At 48.8% G+C, this 20,755-nt stretch overlaps 2 pseudogenes; both read left to right on the top strand.

Moving 5' to 3' along the window:
• The first annotated feature begins 9,559 nt into the window (after positions 1–9,559).
• On the top strand, positions 9,560–15,625 carry LOC121404399 (annotated as a pseudogene).
• Positions 15,626–15,736: 111 nt separating this feature from the next.
• LOC121404403 lies at positions 15,737–20,430 on the top strand (annotated as a pseudogene).
• Positions 20,431–20,755: the final 325 nt, after the last annotated feature.

Here is a 20,755-nt window from a genome sequence, read left to right as displayed (position 1 = left end):
TGTGGAGAATGTGCAGGATCTTTTGCAATCAATTTGGATTGCAGGACATGAAGGATATAGCCACTATAACGTAATCTGCCAGTAAATATCCCTGTTTCACTCTAACTCTGCAGTTTCTTATCGGATCAGGACATGCCACGCCTCCTAGCCATCTGTACAACGTCCTGAATGTGTCAATGCCTTCTGGAGAATGTGCAGGATCTTTTGCAATCAATTTGGATTGCAGGACATAAAGGATATAGCCACTATAACGTAATCTGCCAGTAAATATCCCTGTTTCACTCTAACTCTGCAGTTTCTTATCGGATCACGACATGCCACGCCTCCTAGCCATCTGTACAACGTCCTTAATGCCCTCTGGAAAATGTGCAGGATCTTTTGCAATCAATTTGGATTGCAGGACATAAAGGATATAGCCACTATAACGTATCCGGCCAGTAAATATCCCTGTTTCACCCTAACTCTGAAGTTTCTTATCGGATCAGGACATGCCACGCCTCCTAGCCATCTGTACAACGTCCTGAATGTGTAAATGCCTTCTGGAGAATGTGCAGGACCTTTTGCAATCAATTTGGATGGCAGGACATAAAGGATATAGCCACTATAACGTAATCTGCCAGTAAATATCCCTGCTTCACTCTAACTCTGCAGTTTCTTATCGGATCAGGACATGCCACGCCTCCTAGCCATCTTTACAACGTCCTGAATGTGTCAATGCCTTCTGGAGAATGTGCAGGATCTTTTGCAATCAATTTGGATTGCAGGACATAAAGGATATAGCCACTATAACGTATCCGGCCAGTAAATATCCCTGTTTCACCCTAACTCTGAAGTTTCTTATCGGATCAGGACATGCCACGCCTCCTAGCCATCTGTACAACGTCCTGAATGTGTCAATGCCTTCTGGAAAATGTGCAGGATCTTTTGCAATCAATTTGGATTGCAGGACATAAAGGATATAGCCACTATAACGTAATCTGCCAGTAAATATCCCTGTTTCACCCTAACTCTGAAGTTTCTTATCGGATCAGGACATGCCACGCCTCCTAGCCATCTGTACAACGTCCTGAATGTGTAAATGTCTTCTGGAGAATGTGCCGGATCTTTTGCAATCAATTTGGATTGCAGGACATAAAGGATATAGCCACTATAACGTAATCTGCCAGTAAATCTCTAACTCTGCAGTTTCTTATCGGATCAGGACATGCCACGCCTCCTAGCCATCTGTACAACGTCCTGATTGTGTCAATGCCTTGTAGAGAATGTGCAGGATCTTTTGCAATCAATTTGGATTGCAGGACATAAAGGATATAGCCACTATAACGTAATCTGCCAGTAAATATCCCTGTTTCACTCTAACTCTGCAGTTTCTTATCGGATCAGGACATGCCACGCCTCCTAGCCATCTGTACAACGTCCTGAATGCCTTCTGGAAAATGTGCAGGATCTTTTGCAATCAATTTGGATTGCAGGACATAAAGGATATAGCCACTATAACGTAATCTGCCAGTAAATATCCCTTTTTCGCCCTAACTCTGCAGTTTCTTATCGGATCAGGACATGCCACGCCTCCTAGCCATCTGTACAACGTCCTGAATGTGTCAATGCCTTCTGGAAAATGTGCAGGACCTTTTGCAATCAATGTGGATGGCAGGACATAAAGGATATAGCCACTATAACGTAATCTGCCAGTAAATATCCCTGTTTCACTCTAACTCTGAAGTTTCTTATCGGATCAGGACATGCCACGCCTCCTAGCCATCTGTACAACGTCCTGAATGTGTAAATGCCTTCTGGAAAATGTGCAGGACCTTTTGCAATCAATTTGGATGGCAGGACATAAAGGATATAGCCACTATAACGTAATCTGCCAGTAAATATCCCTGCTTCACTCTAACTCTGCAGTTTCTTATCGGATCAGGACATGCCACGCCTCCTAGCCATCTGTACAACGTCCTGAATGTGTCAATGCCTTCTGGAGAATGTGCAGGATCTTTTGCAATCAATTTGGATTGCAGGACATAAAGGATATAGCCACTATAACGTATCCGGCCAGTAAATATCCCTGTTTCACCCTAACTCTGAAGTTTCTTATCGGATCAGGACATGCCACGCCTCCTAGCCATCTGTACAACGTCCTGAATGTGTCAATGCCTTCTGGAGAATGTGCAGGATCTTTTGCAATCAATTTGGATTGCAGGACATAAAGGATATAGCCACTATAACGTAATCTGCCAGTAAATATCCCTGTTTCACTCTAACTCTGCAGTTTCTTATCGGATCAGGACATGCCACGCCTCCTAGCCATCTGTACAACGTCCTGAATGTGTAAATGCCTTCTGGAGAATGTGCAGGATCTTTTGCAATCAATTTGGATGGCAGGACATAAAGGATATAGCCACTATAACGTAATCTGCCAGTGAATATCCCTGTTTCACTCTAACTCTGCAGTTTCTTATCGGATCAGGACATGCCACGCCTCCTAGCCATCTGTACAACGTCCTGAATGTGTAAATGCCTTCTGGAGAATGTGCAGGATCTTTTGCAATCAATTTGGATGGCAGGACATAAAGGATATAGCCACTATAACGTAATCTGCCAGTAAATATCCCTGTTTCACTCTAACTCTGCAGTTTCTTATCGGATCAGGACATGCCACGCCTCCTAGCCATCTGTACAACGTCCTTAATGCCCTCTGGAAAATGTGCAGGATCTTTTGCAATCAATTTGGATTGCAGGACATAAAGGATATAGCCACTATAACGTATCCGGCCAGTAAATATCCCTGTTTCACCCTAACTCTGAAGTTTCTTATCGGATCAGGACATGCCACGCCTCCTAGCCATCTGTACAACGTCCTGAATGTGTAAATGCCTTCTGGAGAATGTGCAGGACCTTTTGCAATCAATTTGGATGGCAGGACATAAAGGATATAGCCACTATAACGTAATCTGCCACTAAATATCCCTGCTTCACTCTAACTCTGCAGTTTCTTATCGGATCAGGACATGCCACGCCTCCTAGCCATCTGTACAACGTCCTGAATGTGTCAATGCCTTCTGGAGAATGTGCAGGATCTTTTGCAATCAATTTGGATTGCAGGACATAAAGGATATAGCCACTATAACGTATCCGGCCAGTAAATATCCCTGTTTCACTCTAACTCTGAAGTTTCTTATCGGATCAGGACATGCCACGCCTCCTAGCCATCTGTACAACGTCCTGAATGTGTAAATGCCTTCTGGAAAATGTGCAGGACCTTTTGCAATAAACTTGGATGGCAGGACATAAAGGATATAGCCACTATAACGTAATCTGCCAGTAAATATCCCTGATTCACTCTAACTCTGCAGTTTCTTATCGGATCAGGACATGCCACGCCTCCTAGCCATCTGTACAACGTCCTGATTGTGTCAATGCCTTGTGGAGAATGTGCAGGATCTTTTGCAATCAATTTGGATTGCAGGACATAAAGGATATAGCCACTATAACGTAATCTGCCACTAAATATCCCTGCTTCACTCTAACTCTGCAGTTTCTTATCGGATCAGGACATGCCACGCCTCCTAGCCATCTGTACAACGTCCTGAATGTGTCAATGCCTTCTGGAGAATGTGCGGGATCTTTTGCAATCAATTTGGATTGCAGAACATAAAGGATATAGCCACTATAGCGTAATCTGCCAGTAAATATCCCTTTTTCACTCTAACTCTGCAGTTTCTTATCGGATCAGGACATGCCACGCCTCCTAGCCATCTGTACAACGTCCTGAATGTGTCAATGCCTTCTGGAGAATGTGCAGGATCTTTTGCAATCAATTTGGATTGCAGGACATAAAGGATATAGCCACTATAACGTATCCGGCCAGTAAATATCCCTGCTTCACTCTAACTCTGAAGTTTCTTATCGGATCAGGACATGCCACGCCTCCTAGCCATCTGTACAACGTCCTGAATGTGTAAATGCCTTCTGGAGAATGTGCAGGACCTTTTGCAATCAATTTGGATGGCAGGACATAAAGGATATAGCCACTATAACGTAATCTGCCAGTAAATATCCCTGTTTCACTCTAACTCTGCAGTTTCTTATCGGATCAGGACATGCCACGCCTCCTAGCCATCTGTACAACGTCCTGATTGTGTCAATGCCTTCTGGAGAATGTGCAGGATCTTTTGCAATCAATTTGGATTGCAGGACATAAAGGATATAGCCACTATAACGTAATCTGCCACTAAATATCCCTGCTTCACTCTAACTCTGCAGTTTCTTATCGGATCAGGACATGCCACGCCTCCTAGCCATCTGTACAACGTCCTGAATGTGTCAATGCCTTCTGGAGAATGTGCGGGATCTTTTGCAATCAATTTGGATTGCAGAACATAAAGGATATAGCCACTATAGCGTAATCTGCCAGTAAATATCCCTTTTTCACTCTAACTCTGCAGTTTCTTATCGGATCAGGACATGCCACGCCTCCTAGCCATCTGTACAACGTCCTGAATGTGTCAATGCCTTCTGGAGAATGTGCGGGATCTTTTGCAATCAATTTGGATTGCAGGACATAAAGGATATAGCCACTATAACGTAATCTGCCAGTAAATATCCCTGTTTCACTCTAACTCTGCAGTTTCTTATCGGATCAGGACATGCCACGCCTCCTAGCCATCTGTACAACGTCCTGAATGTGTCAATGCCTTCTGGAGAATGTGCAGGATCTTTTGCAATCAGTTTGGATTGCAGGACATAAAGGATATAGCCACTATAACGTATCCGGCCAGTAAATATCCCTGTTTCACTCTAACTCTGCAGTTTCTTATCGGATCAGGACATGCCACGCCTCCTAGCCATCTGTACAACGTCCTGAATGTGTCAATGCCTTCTGGAGAATGTGCAGGATCTTTTGCAATCAATTTGGATTGCAGGACATAAAGGATATTGCCACTATAACGTAATTTTCCAGTAAATATCCCTGTTTCACTCTAACTCTGCAGTTTCTTATCGGATCAGGACATGCCACGCCTCCTAGCCATCTGTACAACGTCCTGAATGTGTCAATGCCTTCTGGAGAATGTGCAGGATCTTTTGCAATCAGTTTGGATTGCAGGACATAAAGGATATAGCCACTATAGCGTAATCTGCCAGTAAATATCACTGTTTCACTCTAACTCTGCAGTTTCTTATCGGATCAGGACATGCCACGCCTCCTAGCCATCTGTACAACGTCCTGAATGTGTCAATGCCTTCTGGAGAATGTGCAGGATCTTTTGCAATCAGTTTGGATTGCAGGACATAAAGGATATAGCCACTATAGCGTAATCTGCCAGTAAATATCCCTGTTTCACTCTAACTCTGCAGTTTCTTATCGGATCAGGACATGCCACGCCTCCTAGCCATCTGTACAACGTCCTGAATGTGTCAATGCCTTCTGGAGAATGTGCGGGATCTTTTGCAATCAATTTGGATTGCAGATCATAAAGGATATAGCCACTATAGCGTAATCTGCCAGTAAATATCACTGTTTCACTCTAACTCTGCAGTTTCTTATCGGATCAGGACATGCCACGCCTCCTAGCCATCTGTACAACGTCCTGATTGTGTCAATGCCTTCTGGAGAATGTGCAGGATCTTTTGCAATCAATTTGGATTGCAGGACATAAAGGATATAGCCACTATAACGTAATCTGCCAGTAAATATCCCTTTTTCACTCTAACTCTGCAGTTTCTTATCGGATCAGGACATGCCACGCCTCCTAGCCATCTGTACAACGTCCTGAATGTGTCAATGCCTTCTGGAGAATGTGCGGGATCTTTTGCAATCAATTTGGATTGCAGAACATAAAGGATATAGCCACTATAGCGTAATCTGCCAGTAAATATCCCTGTTTCACTCTAACTCTGCAGTTTCTTATCGGATCAGGACATGCCACGCCTCCTAGCCATCTGTACAACGTCCTGAATGTGTCAATGCCTTCTGGAGAATGTGCAGGATCTTTTGCAATCAATTTGGATTGCAGGACATAAAGGATATAGCCACTATAACGTAATCTGCCAGTAAATATCCCTTTTTCACTCTAACTCTGCAGTTTCTTATCGGATCAGGACATGCCACGCCTCCTAGCCATCTGTACAACGTCCTAAATGTGTCAATGCCTTCTGGAGAATGTGCGGGATCTTTTGCAATCAGTTTGGATTGCAGGACATAGAGGATATAGCCACTATAACGTATCCGGCCAGTAAATATCCCTGTTTCCGGATCAGGACATGCCACGCCTCCTAGCCATCTGTACAACGTCCTGAATGTGTCAATGCCTTCTGGAGAATGTGCGGGATCTTTTGCAATCAATTTGGATTGCAGATCATAAAGGATATAGCCACTATAGCGTAATCTGCCAGTAAATATCACTGTTTCACTCTAACTCTGCAGTTTCTTATCGGATCAGGACATGCCCCGCCTCCTAGCCATCTTTACAACGTCCTGAATGTGTCAATGCCTTCTGGAGAATGTGCGGGATCTTTTGCAATCAATTTGGATTGCAGGACATAAAGGATATAGCCACTATAACGTAATCTGCCAGTAAATATCCCTTTTTCACTCTAACTCTGCAGTTTCTTATCGGATCAGGACATGCCACGCCTCCTAGCCATCTGTACAACGTCCTAAATGTGTCAATGCCTTCTGGAGAATGTGCGGGATCTTTTGCAATCAGTTTGGATTGCAGGACATAGAGGATATAGCCACTATAACGTATCCGGCCAGTAAATATCCCTGTTTCACTCTAACTCTGCAGTTTCTTATCGGATCAGGACATGCCACGCCTCCTAGCCATCTGTACAACGTCCTGAATGTGTCAATGCCTTCTGGAGAATGTGCGGGATCTTTTGCAATCAATTTGGATTGCAGATCATAAAGGATATAGCCACTATAGCGTAATCTGCCAGTAAATATCACTGTTTCACTCTAACTCTGCAGTTTCTTATCGGATCAGGACATTCCACGCCTCCTAGCCATCTGTACAACGTCCTGATTGTGTCAATGCCTTCTGGAGAATGTGCAGGATCTTTTGCAATCAATTTGGATTGCAGGACATAAAGGATATAGCCACTATAACGTAATCTGCCAGTAAATATCCCTTTTTCACTCTAACTCTGCAGTTTCTTATCGGATCAGGACATGCCACGCCTCCTAGCCATCTGTACAACGTCCTGAATGTGTCAATGCCTTCTGGAGAATGTGCGGGATCTTTTGCAATCAATTTGGATTGCAGATCATAAAGGATATAGCCACTATAGCGTAATCTGCCAGTAAATATCACTGTTTCACTCTAACTCTGCAGTTTCTTATCGGATCAGGACATGTGTAACGTTTCATGAACACAAATATACAAATTATGCCAGGCTAGTTGTTGGTCAGCGAGGGGAAGCGCACGCTTAAGGTTTCCGGCCTCTGCTCGTCGGCTATTGGGGTGATGATCTTGCCCCCCTCATGCTGGTGGCCTATACTCATCCTACCAAAAATGAAGTAGCGTGCTACGACGAAAACTTAACCGGGTGATACTACCTATCCCTGAATACAAGAAAAAGCTAGGGTCTGTGCTGCGAAGAGTTTCGACTCCGTCTCTGGTGTTAATGAGACTGTCTCGCCCGCCCTACCTTGGCCATTCCAAGCCGCCTTCATTGAAAATGGAATGGCCCCTTCTGCCTAGGGACGCCTACATGGGGAGGGTGCTAGCTAAGGCAAATAAAAAAAGGAATTAAAACATTATAAAATATATTCTGAATTCTATAAAAATGAACTTACTAACATACTTAAACTACGATATGCACGAAAAATAAATAATAAAATGAACGCTTATAAATAAATAAGAACAAAGGATGAATAAATATGAATAAATACGAATAAATGATCAAACCGCTGATCGTTGTTAGGACAATTTTCCCGATCTGCGATCATTGGCTTGCAAAAAGTGTACGCGTAAACTTTGATGGCAGAGGATGGGCTAGCGCATGATTAATTAGGTCCGCGAATAAAGATATTTCTGCTGGTTTTGGTCTGTTGTAAAAAAAACGCAGCCTTATGTGGCCATAACAGCACTCACCCTTGTCAGGAATCCATCGACGAAAGCGCTCTCACCGACGTATTGCTTAACGGAGAGAGGGGAGAGAGAAAAAATATCGAGATGGAAGGAAAATATTCTAAGCGCGCACTCCCTGACCTCTCGCTCTCATCGCTTACTGCCAAAACACTCTAATCTTGCTGGGACACTAACTGTTGAGAGTAGCAGCAGCGAGTTGGCAGGGGGCTGTTGTTAACAGCCGGAGCGCGCTCTCTCTTGCCTGGCGCTAGCGAGTTGGCGGGCAGCCAGCTCACTAAGCGGGAGTTTAGTATGCTACCCACCCCCGTACATTCCGGTACGCGTCGATCGTTTTATATTCACACCCACATACATACACACATACAATCAAACAACCGCGCCGTTTCGAGTGCCCAATAAACGAATTAGTTAACGATCATACTGTGCCTATTCATTGCGGGACACTTTGGATCTGCTGAGGGCTTATCTGCAGCACTAGGAAGCGCCCTACTACAAACATTGGTCCTTCGAGCCGGATTCTTGCTGAATCGAGATTGTCCCAGCAAGCATCGGTGGATTCCAGAGAGAACTGCAGATAAGTACGCTCATATTGTGCCGCCAATCGATTCCTTCCGCGATTGGCGTTCCGCACTATTCACGTCCGAGTGTCCACTTATCCATATGTACATATATTCTTATGTACATATTGTCCGATCTCACTAACACTTTCCGTTAGCTATTAGCAATTATCCGCTACACAGCCACAATAACGGCGTCCGACACGTATGTATATATGCATGTGCATATGTTGTGCCTGATTCGCACACACATACCCCGCCCCCAATAAAACACTCATCCGAAGTAATTTATTGGCGTTGTTTATTGTATTTATTGTTTATTGTGTATATCGAATTGTATATTCTTACAATCTGATTTTCACTCAATACTTCTCATAAATAATAAACCTCATTAATCCCGGTGAGAAAATACCTAAAAAAAAAAATACCGATTACTCCACATCTACATACCACACTTAGTATATGTAGGCACGAACGCGTTCGTCCGATACGCGGTACCAGCACTCCGCTGCTTATGCAAATTTCGCAATTACCAAGAATTTAAGCATTCCAGGCGCCCCTAAAGTGACCCACAGCCCGAGCAATTTCCCCCACATCCGGGATAAATTCATCCAACAAGAGGCACAGCTCATTTCCGCAGTCTTTTTTGCATTTTTCCGCGCCAAATTCCAAATTGCAAAAAAAACTAGAGGTGACAAACCAAAAAAAAAACCTAGTGGTGGCAAAAATAAAAAGTATCGCTCACGGGCCTCGTATCCATCGAGTAGTTAATATTTTTTCGCAAATCACCTTGTCCATCGCCCACTACGACTAAATCCATTCCAGTACCGATATTTAAACATATCGTAGTCTAGTGCGGATCCCGATTGTGATTCTTTTGTGCGCCAAACCCGCGGGGAACAAGAAAAATATCCTTTTTTCTTGCGTCATATCATCCGATAGTTTTCCCGAACACTTCCGTTTTCGCTCTAAGATCGTCTTACACATCACCCACTACGACGAAATAAAATCCAATACCGATATATCAAATATCGTAGTCTAGTGCTGATTCCGTTTTCGACTTTTTCGTGCATTAAAACCACTGCCAATAAGAAAATATCAATTTTCTTGAGGAATATCGTCCGATAGTCGTGCTCGACAGGAAAACAATTCCTTGTTGTTCTGCCTCTGGTGTGGTGTCCATTTCCGCTTTATCCGCACAGTCCTCATTTGGCGTTCATTTGTGCTTCCGCGTGCGGTCCTTCTTAGTATGCCAACAGGTGTGGAAGACAACAAGAAGTTTTTGGCGGTGCCTACGCCTGGTAGATCAAGGCCATCTAGCTCATCCGTGCCATCAACGCCGACCTCGGGGACTCAAAGGGCAAGGTCCTTAGGTACTCCAAGGGCTTCCACGAGTGCCACGGCGGCGACGACCAAATCGGTGCTGTTTCCTTCGCCGATCACGACTAAGGTGCTTTCGCCTCCATACCCGCAACTAGTCGATCCTCGCTCCACACTTCCAATGGCACAGCCGATTGTCACCTCCGCACGGGCCAAGTTTGTGGCAGCCATCGATAGGCTGACCACCTTGGAGGCACGGCTCACCACTCCAGGGACCGCCACCCCATCCTCCGCGGTCTCACAGGTCCGTCGTGACCAGCTCAAAAACATGTGGGCCAAGGTGGATGCTGAATTTGAGGCATGTTCGCTGGCAATGCTGTGCGAGGCCCCTGAAGACCAAGAGGAAATTCAGAAAATGTATGGCGAGTGCTATGAGGGCTATGAGCGGTGCGTGGCGGACCTCATAGCCCAAATAGACCGCCCAGACCTCCGACCTCCCGGGCCGCAGACCTCCCAGGGCGGTTGTCGGCTGCCCCCCTGTGACATTGAAGTTTTCGCAGGGGATTACGTTCGCTGGCCGACGTTCCGCGACCTATTCACAGCGATTTATATAAACAATCCGAGGCTGTCCCCGGTGGAAAAGCTGTACCACCTCACTACTAAAACCCGTGGCGATCCGAAAGCCATAGTAGAAAAGTCCCCACTTACCAATGACGGTTTCGAGGCAGCATGGTCAGCCCTTCGTAGTCGATATGAAAATAATCGACTCCTAGTGACCAACCAGATAAATATCCTGCTATTGCTGCCTCGCGTGGGTTCCGAGACTAGTCGTGCCTTGAAAGAGCTTCAGAGCACCATTCAAGGTGTTCTAACTGCTCTGGCCCACTCCAAGGTCTGCACAGACAATTGGGATAGTATTCTGGTGACCATCTGTGCATCCAAGCTGCCAAAACTGACCCGGGCTCTGTGGGAAGCGTCAGTGACTGACAAGAAGGAAATGCCTCCATGGACGGAAATCGACTCCTTCCTGACACAGCGGTACCTGACGCTAGAGGCCATGGAGAGCGACCCTTCCCAGGCTAGAAGCGATCCGCATCAGCAACCGTCCAAAGGCAGTCAAAATCCGCAATCCTCCGGAAGCCACGCCAACCCATTCCGGTCTCAAGGCAGTCCTCCTACGAGGAACTTTCACTCCTTCAAGACCCACATTAATCCGAAGCAGTGCGATCTCTGCTCCAAAGAGAATCATCCGGTCCGGCTCTGCCCGCACTTCCTCCAAATGGACGTTGAAGCACGTTCAAGCTGCATCAAGACGAAGCAGTTGTGCTTAAACTGTTTTGCCCGAGGTCACCAGCTCCGAGAGTGCACCAGCGCCCACAATTGTTTCACGTGTGGAGCCCGTCACCATACACTGCTGCATCGCGGTACTCCTGCCTCCAGTGAGTCGTCCACATCCGCGCAAATTTCCAATTCGTCCGACGCTCAGCCCACCGTGCAAAATTATTTCACCTCGGGCACCAGGCCCGTTCTTCTAGGCACGGCAATAATTAACATTTGCCACCTGGGGACAAATTTCCGCGCCCGCGCTCTAATCGACTCGGGCTCCGAGGCTACGTTCATTACGGAACGGCTTTTTAACATCATCAAACTACCATTCCGCCTTATTCAGGCACAAGTCTCAGGCCTGAGTCAGTCGGTAGCAGCTCAGTCCAAGAAGCTCTGCCACTTTTCCATTCGTTCCCCGACTAAGCCGGGCTTGCAGTTGAAAGCCGCGGCTTACGTATTGCCGGAACTAGCAGGCAATCTCCCGTCATATCCAATTCCGCTAAGTGCGTTGCGAGATTTGCCGAACCTGCCATTAGCTGATCCCACCTTCTATGAGAGCTCGCAGATAGATGTCCTGATCGGAGCCGATATCCTTCCCTCCATCCTTCTGAGCGGTTCACAGACCGACATTTGTGGCTCTCTCCTTGGCAGGAAACGATTTTCGGGTGGTTGCTTCTGGTCCGGTGCCAGTGCCCCCCCGAACCGAATCGCATCTTTCTCCACACAAGTGTCCAACGTCCTCGATGCTCCATTAGACAAGCTCCTCACAAAGTTTTGGGAGGTGGAGGATCTACCAACCAAGTTAGTAGGAGAGTCCGATTCCTATTGCGAAAGCAACTTCCTACAAACCACCACGAGGGCAACAAGCGGAAAATACATGGTAACCCTACCATTCCGCGACCCGGGTCATCTCGGGTCTGGCCTAGGGTATTCAAGGTCCATCGCACTAGCCCAGTTCTTAAGGAACGAGAATCGGCTGAAAAGAGATTCGCCGTTGCACGAACAGTACGTTTCCGTAATCCAAGAATACTCAGATCTGGGCCACATGACAGAGGTCCCTCCGAGCCACGACTCCAACAACTACTATCTCCCTCACCACGCAGTAATCAAACCCGATAGCACTACAACGAAGCTTCGTGTGGTGTTTAACGCATCCAGCCCATCCGCGAACGGAACGAGCTTGAATGACCTCCTTCACGCGGGCCCGGTCCTACAATCCGATTTGACCCTTCAGATTCTGAAATGGCGCTACTTCCGATATGCGTTCAACGCCGACATCACCAAAATGTACCGTCAGATTTGGGTGGATCCAGAACACACTCGTTTCCAGAGAATCTTGTTTCGAAACGCAGAGGGGGAAATTCGTGATTACGAATTGAAAACCGTCACCTTTGGCGTCAACTGCGCCCCCTTTCTCGCCATTCGAGTCCTTCAACAGCTTTCCAACGACGTCCAATCGCAATTCCCCAGGGCTAGTCATATCATTCGGCACTTTATGTACGTCGACGATGTCCTCGCCGGCGCTGACTCCACACAGGAGGCTCAGCTAGCCATCCGCGAATTACAGGCCGCCCTCAGTTCGGCAGGTTTTCCGCTACGAAAGTGGACAGCCAACCACAAGGACGTATTGGCCGAGATTCCGAGTGACCACCTCCTCCACACTGATTTCCTGGAGATTGACGCACAGAGCACGGCAAAGACCCTCGGCATTCGCTGGAAAGCGACCTCCGACGAGTTCTTCTTTGTTCCTCCGGTGCTCTCGCTTGAGTCATCCTACACCAAGCGAGAAGTCCTCTCGCAGATAGCGAAACTGTTTGATCCTGCAGGGTGGCTGGCACCGTTCATCGTCCGCTCCAAGATCTTCATGCAGGAAATTTGGTTGCAGGAACTGGAGTGGGACGAGAACCTTCCCAACGAACTGTGTCAATACTGGCAAGCCTTCCTGCGTAGCTACTCCTGTCTCACCAAGATCCGTATCCCAAGGTGGATTGGTTCCCAGCCATCCGTTAAGGTGGAGCACCATGGGTTCTGTGATGCCTCAGAAAAGGCTTACGGCGCCGCGTTCGCGTTGAGATGGGCCAGCGTATCGACGTGCATCTACTGGCAGCGAAGACACGAGTTGCGCCCGTAAAAACCGTATCGCTTCCCCGGTTAGAGCTGTGCGGGGCCGTGCTTCTAGCCGAAATGGCGACGGCTATCCTGCCAAGTATGCCGACGACAGGGTCTACCTGTTACTACTGGACAGATTCCACAATCGTTCTCGCCTGGTTGAACAAGCCTGCATGCCATTGGACCACCTTCGTGGCCAATCGAGTAACGAAAATCGCTCAAACCACCGAGACCCAAAAGTGGTCTCATGTGCGCTCCGAGCACAACCCGGCGGATTTAGCCAGTCGGGGGGTTCCTCTACAGGATCTGGTTGACAACCATCTCTGGTGGCATGGGCCCTCATGGTTACAGCAACCACGCTCTCAATGGCCGCTCCAAGATCAGGAAACCCCCGTCATAGACCTCGAGCAGCGGGCTGTGAAAGTCCATTTCACAACCAGCCCACCCGAAGACTTCCTCGAGCGGTTCTCCACGCTTGAAAAAGCTCTACGAGTCCGCGCGTACGTCCTGCGTTTCCTACAGCGCTGCCGAAAACTACCGTACGTACAGGAGATCCATCCTACAAGCGGGGAAATTAACGAGGCTGAACGAACTCTTATCCTAGAAACTCAGCGCCGAGAATATTCTCAAGAGTATCACTCCTTACGTGAGAAGCGTCCAGTGCCTCGATCAAGTTCTATCCTGAATTTGAATCCGTTTATGGATCAACATGGGGTCATACGCTCCTGCGGCCGTGTATCTACGGCGCAAGGGCTGAAGTATGACGAGCGACATCCCATAATTCTTCCGTATAACTGTCGTTTGTCGCGACTCCTCACGCAGTTCACACACCGGATCACTCTTCACGGGGGCAGCCAATTGATGGTGCGACTTATCCGATCCAAGTATTGGATTCCACGGATTCAGAAGCTGATGAAGGGTGTCGTGAACTCTTGCAAAGTGTGCCTTATCCACAAAAGGAAGTTGCAAACTCAACTGATGGGGGATCTCCCCAGGGAGCGAACTTCATTCTCCCGACCGTTCACGCACACCGGAATTGACTACGCCGGTCCCTTCGAAATCCGCAACTACACAGGGCGGGCGTGCCTTATTACCAAGGGGTATGTGTGCGTGTTCGTGTGTTTCTCCACGAAGGCTATTCATTTGGAGCCTACGTCCGACCTCACCACCGAGAAATTTCTCGCTGCCTTCGCGCGGTTCGTCGCGAGACGAGGCTGTCCACAGAGTATCCACTCCGATAACGGCAAGACCTTTGTGGGCGCAGCCACAGTACTGGCCCGTGATTTCGCAAATTTCGCAATTACCAAGAATTTAAGCATTCCAGGCGCCCCTAAAGTGACCCACAGCCCGAGCAATTTCCCCCACATCCGGGATAAATTCATCCAACAAGAGGCACAGCTCATTTCCGCAGTCTTTTTTGCATTTTTCCGCGCCAAATTCCAAATTGCAAAAAAAACTAGAGGTGACAAACCAAAAAAAAAAACCTAGTGGTGGCAAAAATAAAAAGTATCGCTCACGGGCCTCGTATCCATCGAGTAGTTAATATTTTTTCGCAAATCACCTTGTCCATCGCCCACTACGACTAAATCCATTCCAGTACCGATATTTAAACATATCGTAGTCTAGTGCGGATCCCGATTGTGATTCTTTTGTGCGCCAAACCCGCGGGGACAAGAAAAATATCCTTTTTTCTTGCGTCATATCATCCGATAGTTTTCCCGAACACTTCCGTTTTCGCTCTAAGATCGTCTTACACATCACCCACTACGACGAAATAAAATCCAATACCGATATATCAAATATCGTAGTCTAGTGCTGATTCCGTTTTCGACTTTTTCGTGCATTAAAACCACTGCCAATAAGAAAATATCAATTTTCTTGAGGAATATCGTCCGATAGTCGTGCTCGACAGGAAAACAATTCCTTGTTGTTCTGCCTCTGGTGTGGTGTCCATTTCCGCTTTATCCGCACAGTCCTCATTTGGCGTTCATTTGTGCTTCCGCGTGCGGTCCTTCTTAGTATGCCAACAGGTGTGGAAGACAACAAGAAGTTTTTGGCGGTGCCTACGCCTGGTAGATCAAGGCCATCTAGCTCATCCGTGCCATCAACGCCGACCTCGGGGACTCAAAGGGCAAGGTCCTTAGGTACTCCAAGGGCTTCCACGAGTGCCACGGCGGCGACGACCAAATCGGTGCTGTTTCCTTCGCCGATCACGACTAAGGTGCTTTCGCCTCCATACCCGCAACTAGTCGATCCTCGCTCCACACTTCCAATGGCACAGCCGATTGTCACCTCCGCACGGGCCAAGTTTGTGGCGGCCATCGATAGGCTGACCACCTTGGAGGCACGGCTCACCACTCCAGGGACCGCCACCCCATCCTCCGCGGTCTCACAGGTCCGTCGTGACCAGCTCAAAAACATGTGGGCCAAGGTGGATGCTGAATTTGAGGCATGTTCGCTGGCAATGCTGTGCGAGGCCCCTGAAGACCAAGAGGAAATTCAGAAAATGTATGGCGAGTGCTATGAGGGCTATGAGCGGTGCGTGGCGGACCTCATAGCCCAAATAGACCGCCCAGACCTCCGACCTCCCGGGCCGCAGACCTCCCAGGGCGGTTGTCGGCTGCCCCCCTGTGACATTGAAGTTTTCGCAGGGGATTACGTTCGCTGGCCGACGTTCCGCGACCTATTCACAGCGATTTATATAAACAATCCGAGGCTGTCCCCGGTGGAAAAGCTGTACCACCTCACTACTAAAACCCGTGGCGATCCGAAAGCCATAGTAGAAAAGTCCCCACTTACCAATGACGGTTTCGAGGCAGCATGGTCAGCCCTTCGTAGTCGATATGAAAATAATCGACTCCTAGTGACCAACCAGATAAATATCCTGCTATTGCTGCCTCGCGTGGGTTCCGAGACTAGTCGTGCCTTGAAAGAGCTTCAGAGCACCATTCAAGGTGTTCTAACTGCTCTGGCCCACTCCAAGGTCTGCACAGACAATTGGGATAGTATTCTGGTGACCATCTGTGCATCCAAGCTGCCAAAACTGACCCGGGCTCTGTGGGAAGCGTCAGTGACTGACAAGAAGGAAATGCCTCCATGGACGGAAATCGACTCCTTCCTGACACAGCGGTACCTGACGCTAGAGGCCATGGAGAGCGACCCTTCCCAGGCTAGAAGCGATCCGCATCAGCAACCGTCCAAAGGCAGTCAAAATCCGCAATCCTCCGGAAGCCACGCCAACCCATTCCGGTCTCAAGGCAGTCCTCCTACGAGGAACTTTCACTCCTTCAAGACCCACATTAATCCGAAGCAGTGCGATCTCTGCTCCAAAGAGAATCATCCGGTCCGGCTCTGCCCGCACTTCCTCCAAATGGACGTTGAAGCACGTTCAAGCTGCATCAAGACGAAGCAGTTGTGCTTAAACTGTTTTGCCCGAGGTCACCAGCTCCGAGAGTGCACCAGCGCCCACAATTGTTTCACGTGTGGAGCCCGTCACCATACACTGCTGCATCGCGGTACTCCTGCCTCCAGTGAGTCGTCCACATCCGCGCAAATTTCCAATTCGTCCGACGCTCAGCCCACCGTGCAAAATTATTTCACCTCGGGCACCAGGCCCGTTCTTCTAGGCACGGCAATAATTAACATTTGCCACCTGGGGACAAATTTCCGCGCCCGCGCTCTAATCGACTCGGGCTCCGAGGCTACGTTCATTACGGAACGGCTTTTTAACATCATCAAACTACCATTCCGCCTTATTCAGGCACAAGTCTCAGGCCTGAGTCAGTCGGTAGCAGCTCAGTCCAAGAAGCTCTGCCACTTTTCCATTCGTTCCCCGACTAAGCCGGGCTTGCAGTTGAAAGCCGCGGCTTACGTATTGCCGGAACTAGCAGGCAATCTCCCGTCATATCCAATTCCGCTAAGTGCGTTGCGAGATTTGCCGAACCTGCCATTAGCTGATCCCACCTTCTATGAGAGCTCGCAGATAGATGTCCTGATCGGAGCCGATATCCTTCCCTCCATCCTTCTGAGCGGTTCACAGACCGACATTTGTGGCTCTCTCCTTGGGCAGGAAACGATTTTCGGGTGGTTGCTTACTGGTCCGGTGCCCAGTGCCCCCCGAACCGAATCGCATCTTTCTCCACACAAGTGTCCAACGTCCTCGATGCTCCATTAGACAAGCTCCTCACAAAGTTTTGGGAGGTGGAGGATCTACCAACCAAGTTAGTAGGAGAGTCCGATTCCTATTGCGAAAGCAACTTCCTACAAACCACCACGAGGGCAACAAGCGGAAAATACATGGTAACCCTACCATTCCGCGACCCGGGTCATCTCGGGTCTGGCCTAGGGTATTCAAGGTCCATCGCACTAGCCCAGTTCTTAAGGAACGAGAATCGGCTGAAAAGAGATTCGCCGTTGCACGAACAGTACGTTTCCGTAATCCAAGAATACTCAGATCTGGGCCACATGACAGAGGTCCCTCCGAGCCACGACTCCAACAACTACTATCTCCCTCACCACGCAGTAATCAAACCCGATAGCACTACAACGAAGCTTCGTGTGGTGTTTAACGCATCCAGCCCATCCGCGAACGGAACGAGCTTGAATGACCTCCTTCACGCGGGCCCGGTCCTACAATCCGATTTGACCCTTCAGATTCTGAAATGGCGCTACTTCCGATATGCGTTCAACGCCGACATCACCAAAATGTACCGTCAGATTTGGGTGGATCCAGAACACACTCGTTTCCAGAGAATCTTGTTTCGAAACGCAGAGGGGGGAAATTCGTGATTACGAATTGAAAACCGTCACCTTTGGCGTCAACTGCGCCCCCTTTCTCGCCATTCGAGTCCTTCAACAGCTTTCCAACGACGTCCAATCGCAATTCCCCAGGGCTAGTCATATCATTCGGCACTTTATGTACGTCGACGATGTCCTCGCCGGCGCTGACTCCACACAGGAGGCTCAGCTAGCCATCCGCGAATTACAGGCCGCCCTCAGTTCGGCAGGTTTTCCGCTACGAAAGTGGACAGCCAACCACAAGGACGTATTGGCCGAGATTCCGAGTGACCACCTCCTCCACACTGATTTCCTGGAGATTGACGCACAGAGCACGGCAAAGACCCTCGGCATTCGCTGGAAAGCGACCTCCGACGAGTTCTTCTTTGTTCCTCCGGTGCTCTCGCTTGAGTCATCCTACACCAAGCGAGAAGTCCTCTCGCAGATAGCGAAACTGTTTGATCCTGCAGGGTGGCTGGCACCGTTCATCGTCCGCTCCAAGATCTTCATGCAGGAAATTTGGTTGCAGGAACTGGAGTGGGACGAGAACCTTCCCAACGAACTGTGTCAATACTGGCAAGCCTTCCTGCGTAGCTACTCCTGTCTCACCAAGATCCGTATCCCAAGGTGGATTGGTTCCCAGCCATCCGTTAAGGTGGAGCACCATGGGTTCTGTGATGCCTCAGAAAAGGCTTACGGCGCCGCGTTCGCGTTGAGATGGGCCAGCGTATCGACGTGCATCTACTGGCAGCGAAGACACGAGTTGCGCCCGTAAAAACCGTATCGCTTCCCCGGTTAGAGCTGTGCGGGGCCGTGCTTCTAGCCGAAATGGCGACGGCTATCCTGCCAAGTATGCCGACGACAGGGTCTACCTGTTACTACTGGACAGATTCCACAATCGTTCTCGCCTGGTTGAACAAGCCTGCATGCCATTGGACCACCTTCGTGGCCAATCGAGTAACGAAAATCGCTCAAACCACCGAGACCCAAAAGTGGTCTCATGTGCGCTCCGAGCACAACCCGGCGGATTTAGCCAGTCGGGGGGTTCCTCTACAGGATCTGGTTGACAACCATCTCTGGTGGCATGGGCCCTCATGGTTACAGCAACCACGCTCTCAATGGCCGCTCCAAGATCAGGAAACCCCCGTCATAGACCTCGAGCAGCGGGCTGTGAAAGTCCATTTCACAACCAGCCCACCCGAAGACTTCCTCGAGCGGTTCTCCACGCTTGAAAAAGCTCTACGAGTCCGCGCGTACGTCCTGCGTTTCCTACAGCGCTGCCGAAAACTACCGTACGTACAGGAGATCCATCCTACAAGCGGGGAAATTAACGAGGCTGAACGAACTCTTATCCTAGAAACTCAGCGCCGAGAATATTCTCAAGAGTATCACTCCTTACGTGAGAAGCGTCCAGTGCCTCGATCAAGTTCTATCCTGAATTTGAATCCGTTTATGGATCAACATGGGGTCATACGCTCCTGCGGCCGTGTATCTACGGCGCAAGGGCTGAAGTATGACGAGCGACATCCCATAATTCTTCCGTATAACTGTCGTTTGTCGCGACTCCTCACGCAGTTCACACACCGGATCACTCTTCACGGGGGCAGCCAATTGATGGTGCGACTTATCCGATCCAAGTATTGGATTCCACGGATTCAGAAGCTGATGAAGGGTGTCGTGAACTCTTGCAAAGTGTGCCTTATCCACAAAAGGAAGTTGCAAACTCAACTGATGGGGGATCTCCCCAGGGAGCGAACTTCATTCTCCCGACCTTTCACGCACACCGGAATTGACTACGCCGGTCCCTTCGAAATCCGCAACTACACAGGGCGGGCGTGCCTTATTACCAAGGGGTATGTGTGCGTGTTCGTGTGTTTCTCCACGAAGGCTATTCATTTGGAGCCTACGTCCGACCTCACCACCGAGAAATTTCTCGCTGCCTTCGCGCGGTTCGTCGCGAGACGAGGCTGTCCACAGAGTATCCACTCCGATAACGGCAAGACCTTTGTGGGCGCAGCCACAGTACTGGCCCGTGATTTCCTAGAAGCATTTAAGGACTCTGTGATTGATGCGTATAGTCACCAAAGGGTCTCGTGGAAATTCATCCCACCAGGAGCCCCACATATGGGGGGACTTTGGGAAGCCGGAGTGAAGAGCTTCAAAACCCTGTTCTATAAGGCCACGTCCACTCGTAGATACACCTTCGAGGAGCTCTCCACGCTTCTCTCGAAAATAGAGGCGTGCCTTAATTCCAGACCGCTCTCGCCTATGTTTGAAGATCCGACGGAGTTACTGGCCCTAACTCCCGGGCATTTCCTTACGGGGGGACCCTTAATGGCGACGGCGGAGCCAGAAGTTAAGGGTGACCTCACCTCGATCATAAATCGATGGCAACATCTGAAGGCACTCAACCAACAGTTATGTCGTAGGTGGAAAGAGGAATACCTCAAGGAACTCCACAAGCGGACCAAATGGCAAACGCCCACGCCCAATCTGCATATTGGTGATATGGTCGTCGTCAAGGAAGACAACTTGCCGTCTAATGAATGGCGTCTCGGACGAATCCATTCCGTG

This window comes from Drosophila obscura, unplaced genomic scaffold, assembly GCF_018151105.1.
Source record: "Drosophila obscura isolate BZ-5 IFL unplaced genomic scaffold, ASM1815110v1 contig_20, whole genome shotgun sequence".
Lineage (NCBI taxonomy): Eukaryota > Metazoa > Arthropoda > Insecta > Diptera > Drosophilidae > Drosophila > Drosophila obscura.
The sequence above is the reverse complement of the archived record's forward strand: the minus strand, read 5'-3'. Positions and strand labels throughout refer to the sequence as shown.